This window comes from Pongo abelii, chromosome 10 (assembly GCF_028885655.2).
Source record: "Pongo abelii isolate AG06213 chromosome 10, NHGRI_mPonAbe1-v2.0_pri, whole genome shotgun sequence".
NCBI lineage: Eukaryota > Metazoa > Chordata > Mammalia > Primates > Hominidae > Pongo > Pongo abelii.
Window position 1 is genome coordinate 42,309,709 of NC_071995.2, and position 17,471 is coordinate 42,327,179.

The window sequence follows — 17,471 nt, forward strand, 5'->3', positions numbered from 1 at the left end:
CCATCCAGAAGTCTGCATTCTCATATCCTTCTGATGATTCCACAAAGTAGCATTGAATTCATTTATACTGTTAATAGAAATGGATCAACTATAAGAGATAGCTAGGTGACACACCACTACAGGGGCCATGTCATTTGTGTAAGCCCAACTATGTTCCCAGTCCTGAGAATGTCAAAAGAAATAACTGACATAATCTCAGGAATCTGTATTTTAGAACTATAGGGTTCTTATCATTCATCTGAGCTAACTATTTATTTTATAGAGGGACAAAACTGAGTCCTAGAGAAACTCAATTTTCTATTCAATTCCATGGACAGCATAATAAATTCCAAACCTCTTATCTGAACCTACAAAATGTTTCCTGGTTTGGTCTTTACTTTTCCAATTTCACATCTGATGACCTCACTCCCTTCTCCCCTCTCAGTGTTCTGGCCACATAGTTTCTAACCTACCTGCTCTTTCTTACCTATCATCCTTTATACATACTGTTCTCTCTACTTATAACTGCTACACCTTCTCTCCCTGACACCATCCCAGTGGCTCTTGTTTACTGGTAAATTAATCCTTCAAGAATCTATTTAAATGTCTCTCCTACAAAAACTTCCCTAATGAACTAAAATACTCCCAATGCAGTGCTCCTTCAGGACTTTGTAAATGTTTCCATTATAGATGCATCAATTGTATTTTTATTAATTTTTATAAGTTTCTCCCAAACAAACCACATATTCCTCAAGGGTATAAATTATCTATTAGTATTTCTTAACTTTGTCCATCATATTCATCTGGGATGTTAAAAAACAAAAACAAAAAAACACTAGTTCTTGGGCCAACTGCCAAAAACCCATTCCAAATTCTAATTTACTTGTTTGTGGTGGAACACATGCAATGATTTTTAAAAAAATCTTCTCCATGATGAGTGTAATACAGGGGTCAGAAAAAAAAAAAAAAAACTCTGTAAAGGGACAGATAGTAAATTTTCTAGACTTTGGAAGTCATGGGCAACACATAAATTAATGAACTTGGCAGTGTTGGAATAAAAGTTCATTTACAAAAATGGATGGTGAGCCAGCCAGATTCGGCTCAGCTCACAGGTCATAAGTTGATGACTTCTGACCTAAGGCACAACTAAGGTTAACAATCACCACTAAGCAGGGTGAGGACTCAAGATGCTTACTAGAGGAGCCTGGTACTCATCTCCTCAACAGACAAGGATCATAACAGCGAGTAGACAGCCACATGTCAAATTGAGTTTCTAACAGATAACTCTGAAATTCAGCAGGAAAGTGTCAGAGAACCTCTGAGGCATGGGAGAGAGAAGAGAAGCAGTTGGCCCGGGCAAGATCAGCTCAAAGCCAGGAGGAACTATCTATTGTGGGGAAAAGGTAAGTGAAAGATCTGCAGAGGTCCATATTCCTACCACAGACTCACATAATCCTAGCCACAAAAGAGACCCTGGGCCCTCACAGGCCCTGAGCCTAGCATAGGAAACTGCCTAGAATCTGTAGGATGGCATTGTTTCAGAAAGGGATTTCACATAGGGTCCTACAAACCCTCCTGAGACCCAAGAAACTACAGCATGTTGCATTTTTGAGAGGCCATCCCTCAAAAGACAACATCCTGTCCTGAGGCCCAAAAGCCCCTGCTTTTCTACATCCCTGGAGCACCATGGCATCCCTTCACGTCCATCCAGAGGGCTATGCTGCCGTAATACCAGCTGGACCCATCAGTGCAAGCGGGTCCCCAGCACTCTAGTCCACACAATGTCCTACACACTGGGGAATAGATGATGCAACACACTGAGGAAGCAACCCCTGGGACAAAGGAAGCCAAAGCGTACCCTCCCTAGAAACTTAGAGCCGCCTGCCCGGGGTCACTGCCAGTGACAACAATCCTGCCCTCTCCAGCAGCAGGGCTACCATGTGCCCGTATTTGCCTTCAGGAGACCTCGGGACTGGCCATGTGCCCTCCTGGGGGCTGAGGATAGCCTTGTCCCACCCAATGCCCCTGTCATCAGCACCCAAATGCTTTATCCAGGGACCTGAGGATTGATCCATCCTACCTACCACAGCCAGGGCCCAGGTGCACCATCATGGTGCTTGAGAGACCTGTCTCTCCTGCTGCCACCACTGCTGGTGCCCACGTGCACTATCACAAGTCTGGACATTATCCCACACTGCCCACTTGTGCTGGCCAGGAGCCTGGGTATGGGCCCGCCATGCCTGCTGCCACTGGAATATATGCACACTATCCAGGGACATTAAGGACAGGCCTACCCCACCCACCATCAGTACTCACATGTACCTCTTAGGGAACCCAGAAACCAGCATGCCCAACCCACTGCCACCACCATTAGTACCTGGGCATGTGGCTCAGAGACCTGAGGGTTGGAAAACTGCCACTTGTGCCACCATCAGTGTCACAAATGCTGTCTGAGTGATCAAGGACCCACTCAGTTGGCCCACCACTGCAACTACGAGAACCTGAGCACACTGCCCAGAGGCCCAAGAACAGGCCCACCCATATCTGCCACTGCTGGTGCCCACGAATGCCACCAAGGGCCCAAGGACTAGCCACATCCAGCCCACCAATGCACCACTGGTGCCCAGGGACCAGCCCACCTAGAATTCCCATTCCCAGCAAAGCATCACCAAAGCCTCCAATAACAATCACAGCTTAAGTCCCTGAGGAACTCATAGACACCAATGATACTAATTATAGCCCAATAAATCATACAGAGACTACAATATTGTGCCTACCCAGAATCAAAGCAAAAGCATCTTACTAAACTAACAATACAGACACATTTATAGAAAAAAGTCTTTCCATACTAAAGGCAAACCATAAAATTGGAAGGAGAGACTGTTACACCACATGCACAGACATCAACATAAAGACATAAGAAACATGAAAAAACAAAGAAACATGACATCTCCAAAGGAACATCATAATTATCAAGTAACAGATCCCAATGTAAAGGAAATCTATAAAATGTCTAAAAAGGAATTCAAAAGAAAGACATTAGAGAAACTCAGTGAAATACACGCGAACACAGATAAACGATACAACGAAATCAGCGAAAAAAGTCATTATCTGAATAAGAAATTCAACAGAGATAGATGCCATAAAAAGAAAAAAACAGAAATCCTAGAAGGGAATAACTGAATGAATAAAATAAAAAATATAATAGCTTCAAAAATAGACTAGATCAAGGAGAAGAAGAAAGAATTTCTGAACTTAAAGACAGGGCTTTTGAAATAAATCAGTCAGACCAAAAATCAAAAGAAATAAAACAGAATAAGAAGAATAAAATGAAATGAAGGAAGCCTAAGTGTCCTATAGGAAACTATATAGTAACTAAAATTTGAATTTTGGGAGTTCCAGAAGGAGAAGAGATGAACAAATGCATCAAAAACTTATTGAACAAAACAACAGCTGAAAGATTCCCAACTCTAAACATCCAGGTACATGAAGCTCAAAGATTCCCAGATAGCTGTAATTCAACAAGGTCTTATTCAAGGCACGTTATAGTAAAACTGTCAAAAGTCAAAGACAAACAGCAAGAACAAAACATCAAGTCACATATAAAAGAATCCCTATCAGACTACCTTGATTTCTCAGCAGAAAATTAGAGGCCTGGAGAGAATGGAGTGATGTATTCAAAGTGCTGAAAGAGAAAAACAACAACAACTGATAGCCAAGAATTCTATACCCAGAAAAGCTATCCCTCAAAAATGAAGGGTAAAGAAATTCTTTCTCAGATGAGAAAATAATGAAATAATTCATCATCATTATACCAGCCCTACAAAAAATGTTTAAAGTAATCCTATATCTGGAAGTGAAAGAAAGATATCTACCATAATGAAAACACATGAAAGCATAAAACTCGCTGGTACAGCAGATATACAAATGAGAACAAGAAAGGAGTCAAATATTATCACTATAAAAAACCCCATCAAATTGTAAAGTAAACAACAAAAGAGGAAGAAAGAATACGTAAAACAATCAGAAAATAATTACCAATATGACAGAAGTCCCCACCTAGTAATAAAAACCTTGAAAGTAAATGGCTTAAATTCATCAATTAAAAGATATAAAACAGTTGAATGTATTAAAAAACAAGATGCAAGTACAAAAAACCCATTTCATCTATAAAGACATACGTAGACTAAAAGAGAAGGGATGAAAAGAAAATCCATGCAAATGAAAACCAAAAGTGTGAAGGAGTAGCTATGTTTATATCAGAAATTGACTTCAAGTTAAAAAACATAAAAAGGGACAAAGTAGGTCAATATAGATGACAAAGGAATCAATTCAGTAAGAAGATGTAACAACTGTAATTGTATATGCACCCAACACAAGAGCACCCAGTTATATAAAGAAAATACTATTATAGCTAAAGAGAGAGACCCCAATATAATAATAGCTGTGAACTTCAACACCCTCATTTTAGCACTGGGCAGATCATCTAGACAGAAAATCAACAAAGAAAGATCAGACTTAATCTGCACTACATACTACATGGAGTTAGCATTTACAGAAAATTTTATCCAATGGTTGCAGAATAAATATTCCTCTCACTAACACATGGAAAGTTCTCCAGGATAGAACACATGTTAGGCCACAAAACAGGTCTCCAAACGTTTTAAAAATTGAAACCATATCAAGTGTCTGCTCAGAACACAACGGAATTAAACTAGAAATCAATAGCAACAGAAATTCTGGAAATTGTACAAATACATGGAAATTAAGCAACATGTTCCTGAGCAACCACTGGGCCAATATAGAAATTACGAACACATAAAAAGTTCTCTTTAAGCAAATGAAAATGAAAGCACAACACAGCAAAATCTATGGGATACTGTAAAAACAGTGCTACCAGGGAAATTTATAGTAATAAATGCCTACATCAAAAAGTAGAAATATTTCAAATAAACAATATAGCAATGCACCTCAAGGAACTGGAAAAGTGAGAACAAACTAAACCCAAATTAGTAGAAGAAAAGAAATGACAAAGATCAGACCAGAAATAAAACAGAGACTATCAGACAATACAAAGAATTAACAAAATGAAATGTTGGCTTTTTAAAAAGATAAAATAAATTGTTATATAGCATAACAAAGAATAAAAGAGAGAAGACCAGATAAACAAAAATGGAGACCATATAACTGATACCACAGAAATACAAAGGATCATAAAAGACTATTACAAATTGCCGCATGTTAATAAATTTAAAAACTTAGAGGAAATGGATAAATTCCTGGACACATACAACCTACCAAGACTGAACCAGAAAGAAAGAAAAAACCTGAACAGATCAATAGCAAGTAACAAGACTGGATCAGGAATAAAAAGTCTCCCAACAAAGAAAAGCCAAAGACAAAATGGCTTTACTGCCTAATTAGACTCAGCCCCTCTGAAAGCCATAGCAGGAGTCCCCTGGGCTTAAGCTTGTGAGCTAGAGAGGGTCCCATCAACAAGTCCATGTGCACAAAGATAGGAACAATTTACCCACGGGGATGAAAAAGCCAATTATAAGAAACAATTCAGTGAAAACACCCTGGTTATCAGAGAGAGGAATTATTTTGATCACACTGTGGCATTTCCTCAAACAAAAGTGGTTCCTGGTGAGAGATGATAGTTCCTGGTACAGATAGGAAAGCAGCTTCAGTGTCTAGAACAGGACAGTGAGTCCCAGCTGGAGCAAACATTAATTACATTAGGCACGATAACTCTCTCCAAAGACAAAACAATATCCCATAGAACAGGGGTCCCCAACCCCGGGATGGCGAACCAGTACCAGTCCCTGATTTGCTAGGAAGTGGGCTGCACAGCAGGAAGTGAGCGGCAGGTGAGTATTACTGCCTGAGCTCCTTCTCCTGTCAGAGCAGAGGTGGCATTAGATTCTCATAGGAGTGCAACCCCTTCCGTGTACTGTTCATGCGAGGGATCTAGGTTGTGTGCTCCTTATAAGAATCTGACTAATGCCTGATGATCTGAGGTATAACAGTTTCATCCCAAAACCATCCCCAGAGCCCTCTCCTCTGGTTCCGTGGAAAAATTGTGTTCCACGAAACCAGTCCCTGGAGGCAAAAAGACTGGGGACTACTACCATAGACTTAGCCTACCCCAGCAGGAGTAGCTGCCAAACCTTGTTAATTGAACTCATAAGTATGTGTGAAATACCTTAGATCTCTCCCAAGAATACTTAAGAGATGGGAACTTTGATGGCACTAAAGTTCTGTGAGAGGAGGTGGGGAAAAGAGCCAGTGAATTAGGATTATTTCTGTTAATGTGACCCTATTTACAGCCACAATGGTGGATAATTTGATTTATAAACATAAATGGAAATAATTGTGCAGAGCAAATTGGACTTCTAAAAACTGTCTCTCACTGTTCAGTGTTGGGTCTGCATCCCAGAGGCTTAGAAGACAGTGACTTGTCCAATCTTCTTTTACAGATGTTTCCCTTGTAAGCTATCATAGGGTCAGAGAAAACTCCACGTAGGATCATAAAGCAAAAACAAAAAGACTATTGAATATGAAACCTTTTAGGAACTCAATGATTTGGATCTCATAGACATATAAGATTCATGACCAAGAGATCTAAAGTGTCAGCCTATTACTTGGAGTAATGTTGTGAGACAGAGCGAAGTAAAAATAGCAAAAAATACCACCATAACTCTGTAGATCTAATTGCCACTTGCCTTTTTTGATTTCTCACGCCCTGTCTTCAGAGGAAGAACTCCCCAAAGAGTTGCGTTTATGTACTGAAATTGCAAAGTTACATAAATGTCACTTCCATTTACATGTACGGATATTTACAGGCATAAAAATGGCATGACTAAAAAGTAATCTGGTGGAAAATCATGTCAAATTTAGTCCAGGGTGTATTTTAGTTCCAAATCCCAATTCAAAAACCTAATATAAGTCAAATTCTCACAATTCAGTTTCAATTCTCTACACATTCATTGAGTCTATTCTATGTACAAAGGCATTTTATTGGATTTTCTGATGGCCCTATGGGGTAGAACCACAGCGACAAGTGGATAGTATCAGGGCTAGGCTTTGACTCATTATGACTTTCTACTAAGCAGAAAGAACTGCACAGGTTTTGATTAGGCTGCCAAGTAGAAATATTCTGACATAAGCTGGTTATGTTGTAGAGAATTAAACAGAGTGCCCCACTGGACCACCTGGCCCTTTGCATCCCATCCAAAATTTATTACAGAGTTAAGGGATAGACTCTGCCTTAAAAAGGCTTACAATCCAGGAAATGGATGATGATGATCATCACTGTCATCCAGTTAGCTGCCTTCTACATTTGAAGCCAGCATTTCACAAGCAGCATTGCTTAAGGAGCAATATCTCTAATAGAGGTTCATGGTTCCTTGAAAACAAAATATTACATGGTCAAATAAGTTTGAAGACCACTATATTACTATAGTTCTTCCTAGCTGCCTTCTAAACACTCATAATGTACATAAGCTAATTATAAGCTCTGAGACACTTTAAAAAAAAAAAACTTCATTCATTTACTCAACAAGTATATAATGGACATGAACTATGTTCCAAGTACTGCATTAGGTGACAAAGATCAATTCTAGCTGGAGAAAATAACATATATATGATAACATTATAAAGTGATGCATACTATATAACAGAAACATATACATTGTACATTGAATAGGGAGCAACAGACTTTTTTTTAAAACACAGTGCTTGTTTGTTCTGAGAACCCATTAATGCAGAACACATTTGGGAATTTATATCTGGTGATATAAATAATTTTCTGACTCTGCCCCCTCCTACCAACTTGAGAAGCTGATAGTGAAATTAAAAATCCAAGATATACTTACATGAATAACAACACGAGTTCCTACATTGTAAGTGCCAAAAAAAAACCCACACACATACACACACAAATCCTACAGGGACTGATATTCAGAGAAAGGTTAATGACTAAGAGTAGAGATATCCAGGGAAAATATAATGGTGTGGCAGGGCTTGAGGTGGATTTTGAAGAAATCCACTTCACTTATAATGTAAGACCTCATGTTATTTTGCTGCAGAAGGAACAAAAACATGAAATGTTCAGGAACAATAAATAATCCATTTAATTAGCATTTGTGCAGGAAAATAATGGAAATACAATTATGGGAAAGGGGACACAATGTGAATGTATTTAAATGACCAAGAAATACAAGGACAGCACTTTCTTTGTAGTGATATGAAGACATTAAAGCATTTGGAAGAAGCGGGTAGGGAGGAGGTATAGATATATCTTATGAGAGTTGGTAAAATGGCATAATTGAGGAGTTGGTAAGAAGTGCATTCAAGGTAAGAAGACCTTTTATGAATTAATAAAAGTCTGAGACTTAAGTGGTTACTAATCTTAAGTAATCTACCCTGTCCAAATTTCTTCATATGGTATCTTCATTGGTATCTGAGAGTATTCTATTAAGTTTTTGTTAATATATCTGCTAGCTATGCCCACTGGAATATAAGATTCAAAAGGGTAGAAAGCTTGTCCACAACAAAGGCTGGCCCTGAATAAATATCTGTTGAATGAATCAATGAATCTTTTTATGGCTTTTCCTTTAAAAGGACAAAGGAGAAAGTGTCCTCATTTACAATGGTCTGATGTGAAGCTCAACGTGGCAGAGTGAATTCATTGTCTTCTGAGCACACTGCCTGGGCATTTAGTTAGACATGGGCTTTTGTATGAGTAGCAAATACAAGCCATCCTGGTGAAACAGTCTTGCATAGTAAAGGAAAAATGGGGTGGGAATAAAGAAGCCTGAACTCTGGACCCGCATTTATTACAAACCTGACAAGCATTTAGTCCCTCCAGACCTTAATTTCATCATTAAGAGATAATTTTCAAGTCACTACTAGCCATAAAATCTTGCAATTCCAACAAAGGGAACGTGATCTATGTGGTTGCAGTGGTTTCTGATTCTCCAGGATTTTGTAAGCTATACGGTCATATTCTACCAAATTTAAAAAGCAAAAGTAAACAGTGTTTCTTATACTTGAACAGCTTCTCTTGCCCCAGGATAATTCAAGCTGGTCTATTTTAGAAACTAGAATTTATAAATTTATAAATTCCCTTTTATCCTATTTGAAAGATGAGGCCAACTTTGTCATTATTTGGAATCATAGATTTTTAGATCTGAGAGGAACTTTAGAAATCATCTAACCCCAGTAATTTAGAATTGAAGAAACAGAGGCACAGAAAAGCCAGAAACAAATTAAAGAGGAGGCAGGGATGGGATCACAAAGCTTTTGTGAGCCATATTAAAGAATTTGGACTTCATCCTATGTAAAATGGGAAAGGTTTTAAGAGGTGATTAATTGAATCAGATCTGTGTTTTTGGAAGATCCCTCTAGGACAGGCTTATATAGTTAATAAGTGGCAACCATAACAAGAACAACATTTCTAGACCCCAGGTTTAAAATTAGTCTATGGACTCATGTCCAGACGAGGTTCAGAGGCAGTGTGCACTCAGGCATGACACTCCCTTTCCTGCCACATTATACCTAGGATGTCACTGATGCTGTTTTGTTTTTTAAAGTACAGTGTATTTCTAAAGCTACATTTATCTTAATTATATCCTGTAAAAAGATTATATTAGTATGTTAATGAACACTATGCCTTCTTGATCACCCAATAAAATCTTGAAGTCAGGCAGCTCAATTGCAGAGACTCCACATATTGAAAAATAATACAGATCAATATGGGTTATTGCTAAGTCTTGACTTGCCAGCTGTGAAATACTGACTGGCAAAGTTGGCAAAGATATCAATAAAATAATTCACAAACTAGGATAAAGAGTAAGTTCTAAGAAATGTAATTCTGGAAAGAGATTGAGAGTAACATTTGGGAAGATAAGAATTTTTTTAAATATAAAATTTCTAAGTTTAAGTAGGCTGCTCAGTGAAATACCAGTAAAGAATAAATTAAAATATCATTTACAAATAAGCTAACACTGAAAGGAACTGCCAGCAATCATATGTTTTAAAGTCAGTGGCATTAATGAGTTTGTTTACCATATATTAATTTCTATGTATTAAAAACTGTATTAATCTGAATGTATGATTGAAGGACAAGACTGAAACATATGATTTTCTTGACATCTCAAAATAATGGCCACAAATTTGCTTCATTCATTTAGTAATTTCATTCATTGTAAATTGTATGGTACATTCCTCAAAAAGAGTGAAAGCTCTGGCATTATATCAGCTTTCTTGCTACTCTTGATAGAATATATTATTCTTAGCTTTGGGATTCCTGAATTTAAAAAAAAATAGAGACATGCACTAGGAAAATCTCAGACAGGGTTGAGAGTGTATCATAAATAACATCCATGGAGAAAAATGAGAGAATGTGGAATGTGGGGAACAAAGGCATGTGTAGGTTTGTCCATATAATAGTTTCTGACTTCCTACTATGTCCAAGGTACTATAATAACTTAGATACCCAACAGCATAGCCTGAATGAAACAGATGCAGTATCTGTCTTTGCAGAGCTTAGGATCTGACAAAAGAGACAACTAGTAATTTTTAAAAAATGGAATGGGAGTTTGAGAAGAACAGTGCCATCTGGAAAGCAAAGTGAGGGCTCCAAACCTAGTCTTACAAACAAGGAGAAATTGACATCTAAGCATAGGACTAAAGGAAAAGTAGCCAGGTGAGATGTGATAAAAGAGCATTTCAAACAAGGAGACTATATGCGAATGTTGGAAATTGAGAGAATTTGGTATGTTTGAAGGATAGCAAAGTAACTCAATGCACCTAATGAAGCACGCAGGAGCTGCGTTTGTGTGGAGGTCTTACACACTATATGAGAGTTTGACATTATCATATAATCAATGGTAATCACTGAAGTTTTTTAAATTATTCTAAAACATGTCATATATACACATGCTGTAAAATTTAAAAGATGCAGTAGAGTGTACCATGAAAGTAGATCTGAGTCATAGTCACTCAGTTCTCCCACTCCTAATCCCTGAGACAACCACTGGTATCAATTTCTTCTGCAATTTCCAGACATATTCTATGCCTATTTAAGCATACACACAGGGGCGTATGTGTTTGTGCTTTTACTCTGAAGGGTGTTCAGCAGGGACATGAGATGTTATTATTGCCAAACAATATCTTTGTAAATGCATGGTAGAGGATAAATTAGAGAAGAGTAAAACTGGAAGCTAGGAGGAAGCTCACTTGATATTAAATAGTTTCAGTTCTTGTAACTATGACTGCAGAACATGAAAGGAGTGAGGCAGATTAAAAAAAAGTACATGGGATCTAAGATTGCTTGCACTCTGGGACTGACTGGATGCCCGAAGATTAGGGAGGGACACTCTCAAAGATAATATCCTTCTTTTTTAACTAAACAACTGGGTGGGTCCATAGTGTAGGGAACTGGAGGACTGCAGTTGAGCTACAGAGAAGCATAGTTTTAAACAGGTTGAATTTGAGAAGCTTATGACACATCCAGATAAAAATGTCCCAGAGGCAGTGAGATATGTGGGTCTAGAGCTTACTCAGGAAACAGCACTGGGCTAGAGATCAAGATTTGAGAGTCATAGGCACAAAGAATGTAATCAAAGCCATGGTGTTAGACAGCATCACACAGGTAGAGGATGTAGAATGAGGAGAAAACAATTAAAATGGAGACCTGGGGGACTTGGACATTTAAGTGGCAAGTAAAGAAAGCAAATGGAGAAAAATTGCTCAAAGAGGTAGCAGCAAAACTAGATGAGTGGTGGAGAAAGGCAAATGTCAAAACGGTAGGCAGTCATCACCTTTTGAACACACCTATATTTGGAAAAATCTTTGTTTCTTTAAGAAAGGAAACTCAAATTTTCAGTGTCCTTAGAAACTAGTGACCTAATACTACCAAATGGGAGCACTCATGCAAAAATTCAATCCAGAAGATAACTTTATAACCTTGCAGGTTGCAAAATTTAGCAAACATAATAGAGAAGGCATATCAGCATTTAGCATGGTCGCCATGGCATTCACTTCTGGAGTCCAGTCTTGGATGTCATCAGTGAACGTTCACAACGTTTATGTGAGTTGTAGTGTTGATACCAAAAGGTAGAGGTAGTGGGATTTGTACCAAGATGTAATAGGTATTTTCTTGGCTGAATATCATCTTAACCTGTCTTCCAGTCCTCCCACATGCATTGTGAGCTACCTAACGTCCTTCAACATATTCTTTCTCTGCTTAAAACGTCAGAGTAGATTCTGTTGTTTGCAATTCAAAACCCTGATCAATACAGTGTAGTATCATGAAGACAAGGTAAATAAGTGTTGGAAGAAGGGAGAGATCGATAGAATTAATTGCTGCCTAGAAGCCAAGCAAAATAGAGATGGAAAGTTGTCTGATTTAACAATAGAGAAGTTATCAGTGACCTTGGTGACAGTAGTACGCACGGGATATGTGATGAGAAGTCTAGATTGAAGTGGGTTGAGAAAGTCTGAGATGAAGAAGTGAAGACAGTGAGAAAAAATCATTACATTAAGAGATTCAGCTATAAAAGGGAAACGGCAATAATACAAAAACTAGAAGGGATATAGAGTTAAGGGAGAGATTAAGCATAATTAAATGCTGATGGGAAGGAGCAAACAGAGGAACGAAATTGAAAACTGAGTTTGAAGATATAATAGATGAAGCAAATTTCCTCTGAAGACAGGAAGAGATGAGATTTAGTATTCATTTAGTATTCACATGTGGAAGTAAGGCATGCTGGCTTATGAAATTGGAGCAGGAGGATGAAGAAGTTACTGTCTGTTTCTGTTTCATTGGTAAAGAAGTCATCTGTCAGGAATAAGAGAACTGGTAGAGTCAAAGGCTTCAGAGAATGGTGAAGGTTTACAATGATCATTGTAGGAAATGAGCGAAAACTCTGCTGGGATGCACAGTAAAATTACCAAGCAGAGTATAGGACTCAAAGCATGAACATACAGCTGTGTGAATCCACCACCTGACATTTTTATAACACTTTGCTTTGTATAGTGCATGTTCATATGCATTGTATGTTAATTCTCACAATCATCCTGTGACCTGGGGAGAACAGGCAGTAACCCCTTTTTACAGCCACGGAATCTTTGTGAAGTTGAGACGTTTCCCAAATGTCTGTTATAAGTTAGTGTCTGGTAAATCTAGCATAGAATCACTAATTATTAGCCACTGTCCTTCCACAATCTGGTCCCTATCTTTGCAGTTTAATCTACTAACACTCCTGGATATAAGCCTCCTGTTGTAGAAAAGTTCCAGAACATGTCTTGCCCTTTCCCTTTGCTTACTCTTCTCTGCCAGTCTAAATTGGATTCACATCTCAAAGCCCAGATGAAGTCTCAATTCCTACATGGTATCTTCCCTAACCTCTCTGGCCACAGGGATTCTATCTGTCTCTACTTCTGCACTTTTTGTCTGTGCTTATTCATGGGTAGTTAGTAGGTATCTTGGCTGAATCCAACTTTCCTGAAATTAAAGAACAGACAGGCTCATTTAAATGATTGTCTTGTCATGCTGGATTTGAAAATTCATCAAGTTGAATAGCAGCATTCTTTCCAAGAAGGTGGATTATTATTTTTAAAAATTAGAAACTAATTTAGTAAATATATATTTATTTTGTCAGAAAGCATGGATTGCAGTCATAAAATTTTCCAAATTGTTTCCCATCCGGAGTCGCTAGATTAACCTAAACATTACATCAGTGTTTTCATAAAAGATATGGAGCCACTCCAATTTCCAATCGCTTGCTTGTACATAAATCACTGACTGGATTGCATTGTTAGTTTTGACAATCTTAATCAATGTTTAATGTTGATTAGGAAGTAGGACCTTACAACAACTCGTATACACAAACATATATGTTCTACAATTTAAGTCCCATTTCTCCACTACCACATTTCCACTTGAAGATATGAACAATTTTTTAAAAATCTATTTGGGAATACATTCTTCATATTAAAGAAAAATTACTTGGAGGACATTTAAAAATGTAATTAAAGTTGTTTTTTGAATTTAAAGTAAAAATGAAAATCAAATGTATTATTAAAATCCCAGGGATCTATTTTTATATCATACCAATGAACAAGACACACAATTCAGAACCATAATGCCTGCCTCTTCACCAATGCTTCACACTCATTAAAGCCAGCACCAATTTCCTAACTGTCTCTTGTGTCAAACACATGGGGCTCTGTTTTCTGTGGAATAATAATTGACTCAAAGAAGCCAGGTCTTTCTCCATCACATAACTCAAATATCTCCCTGTTCTCTCTCACATTCATTTAACTTGTACCTACCTGCTTCCCCCAATTCGCAGTTATCGTTGTTGTCCCCTAAAAACTTATTCTTATTTCTGTTCATTATATTAATAATGAAGCTAACATTTACTACAATGTATGTTGCTTTGACAGTGTCATTTCATTGTTTTTCCCACAGCATCATGTTTTCACAACAGATCTCAAATATGATGTCAGCACTATTTAATCAAAGTTAAGTTTATTTTCTTTGTGCAATTCTTATATATTTCTAGCTAAAAGGTTTTCCTGTCATTAACCAGGCCCAAGCTTCCACTTCCTATCTCCAAGCCTTTTTTCAGATGTCTTTGGTGTTCGTGATAATCTTATTTTGGTGTTCGTGATAATCTTATTTTACATTGGAGTTGGTTCTTCTTTTTGAAAGCTAATGGATAGAGGAAGAGAATGTAAAAGGAGTGCTAACAGTTGTGTTTCACTCCAAGCAAGCAGTTGTTAATTGACTTCAGGACTTTCAACAAATATAACCAGAAAATGTGACTTGTATTTCTTGGAAGAAAAGAAAGTTGGTATTTATAATTTAATCTCTATGCATACATGACCTTAAACTTAATGAAGTTGCAAAAAGACTTTTTATATCAATTACATTTTTTAAAGCTGTTAATCATGTGGTGTCTTACATGTCACTTCAAATGGATTCCTTTCCAGGGAGGCAATTTACTATTTTTAATAATTTGCATTTCTGTAATGAAAAATGATAATAAATGGCTGCATCACATAAGATACCTGCAACTAATTTGCTTAAAATGAATTGCTTAATTCTAAGCAGACAATTTCTCTCTAATATTAATAAACAATTTCATGCTATGTAATTATCAAGTATTTTAACCTGCTATTTACTTACAGAAAAATAACATGAATCCCCATAGTTAAATTTAAAGACTTGTCATATAATTTTCAAAATGAGAACAAATTATACATACTCTATATTGAAGCACTGGTTAGAATATTATTCAGACCAGAAAGGAATTTGGCATAAAGCAGTTTGGTTCTGGAAATAACCCATGGTAACTTAGTTACTGAAGTAGCTACAGGTTTCATTATAATTGGCTTCAAATGTAAGACAATATCATTATACAGACTCCAAGAGTCCTGTTGTCTCTAGTTTCCAGTAAATTAATAATATTTTAGTTCCAAAAATAAAATAATATTGCATGAATTAACTGATACACTGACAGTAATAAATACATGTGAAATATACAAGCTTAATGACAAACTTTTACTGACTTATTTTTCTGGAAGACATTTTCACATTTTTAATCTTACTTAACCTTTGCTTCTCTAACAATCTCATAAGAAAAATTTCCCCCATTTTAATAGATGAGGAGGCTGAGGCTCTGAGATGTTAAACAATTTTCACAAGTTCCCACAGTTAGTAAATAGCAGAGGTAAGAATTCAAGTCTTCTTGGGCAATGTTCTTTCCATACATCAGCAATGCGCTTGTTTGTCACAGATAGACAGATTTTGATTTGATACATACATATCCTTTATATTCATCTGCGTATTAAATCTCCAAATTCGGCATTTCTTAAAAATAATTATAGTTGGCTGCACACATAAATCTGCAAAGTGTGTATTCACATACTAGAATGACTATGTACAAGGAATGTGTCCAAAATAAGTTATTTGCTCTGATTTACTTTTCAGTATCCACACAACTGACTAGTAAAAGAGTAACAATTATAAATACTTGTTTAACATTGGTGGCTAGTAAGTATTTCCATCACACTAGGAAGAAATGCAAAGGTAAGCAATCTGTTAAGAATAGTGGGCCAAACAAAACCCAAAGTCATGCCAGAAATTCAATAATATTACAGGCTATGGATACAAATTTTCCTGGCTGCTAATAAATCTGAGGTTGCCCTTCAAAGTCTCCCCAATTACTTCTGAGTGCACTCTGTGTTCCTATGAGTTCAGGAATAAATCAACACTTACATACTACCACTCCCCTCTACCCTGCCCCTGGCCATCCTCTGGGCCTTTTCCATGTACTCTGAGTCTCTGCCAGAGCTAGTACATATTCTTATGTCCCTATTGTCCCTTTGAAAGGAGATCTCATCCACAAAGCTATTATATAAAATGCTTTAGCTACTACAAAGCATCTTCAGTCTTCAGAAGCATATTCAGAAAGACTCAAAAATGAAAAAATAAAAGTTTTTATACCTAATTTTGTTTTGTTCTTTAGCCCATAGGTTCTTCAGTAGCCTTGTTTCTGTACTAAATGTAAGAGTTTTCCCTCTTCCCCATTGTCATATTATATCTCTCTCACCATAGAATGTTGAAACCAACCCACAGGGCCAGGCAGCCCTTATGTCCCCGTACATAAATTTCTCTTCACCCTTGGCATAAGCCCTCAAGAGAATTGAATAGTAACAATAGATACTTGGGGTGGCAGTCATACTCACATACAACTATGCTCCTTTTCTTTATTTAGTTTAAACCAATTATTCTCAACTGAGAGCAATTTTGCTCTTCAGAGTAAATTTGGCAATGTCTACAAACATTTTTGGTTGTCACAGCTAGGAATGTGGGCTGGCACAGGTGTACTACTGGCATCTAGTGGGTAGAGATCAGGGATGCTGCTAAACATCCTACAATGCACAGAACAGCCCCACACAACAAAGAATTACCTAGTACAAAATGTCAACAGTGTGAGGTTGAGAAACCCTGGTTAAAACAAAAAACACTCTGATACACAGGAATATATGATCAGAGATTGAGTAATTCATCTTTCTATGCAGAAGCATATCAACTAAAGACTCAAAAATAATTTTTAAAAATCCATCCTTAGAAAGACATCAATGTAAAACTAGCCTAAAAATAGTCCTCCTCCCACTTTAATGTGCATACGAATTGCCTGGGAAGCTTGTAAAAATTTGAGACCCAACCATGACCTACTCAAGCAATATTAAGGTTGTGTCCAGGAATGTGCATTTTTCATAAGATCCTCAGGTGGTTTTGATGCAGCCTGAACCACATTCTAAGATACAATGTTAGAAAACCAAATTTTATACCGATGAAAATAAGCTGAGAATATAAACACTAAAATTCCTCTCCAGTTGAGCATATAGCTGAAAAAAATTGGATAGCCATCAAATTATTAAGATGATAAATTAATAAACTCTACACCCAA

The 17,471-nt window shown here is 37.1% G+C and overlaps 1 protein-coding gene across 8 annotated transcripts in view; it reads right to left on the minus strand.

The window, feature by feature from the left end:
* The window catches only part of NELL2 (neural EGFL like 2), a 361,455-nt gene that overhangs the window by 157,615 nt on the left and 186,369 nt on the right, over positions 1–17,471 (minus strand).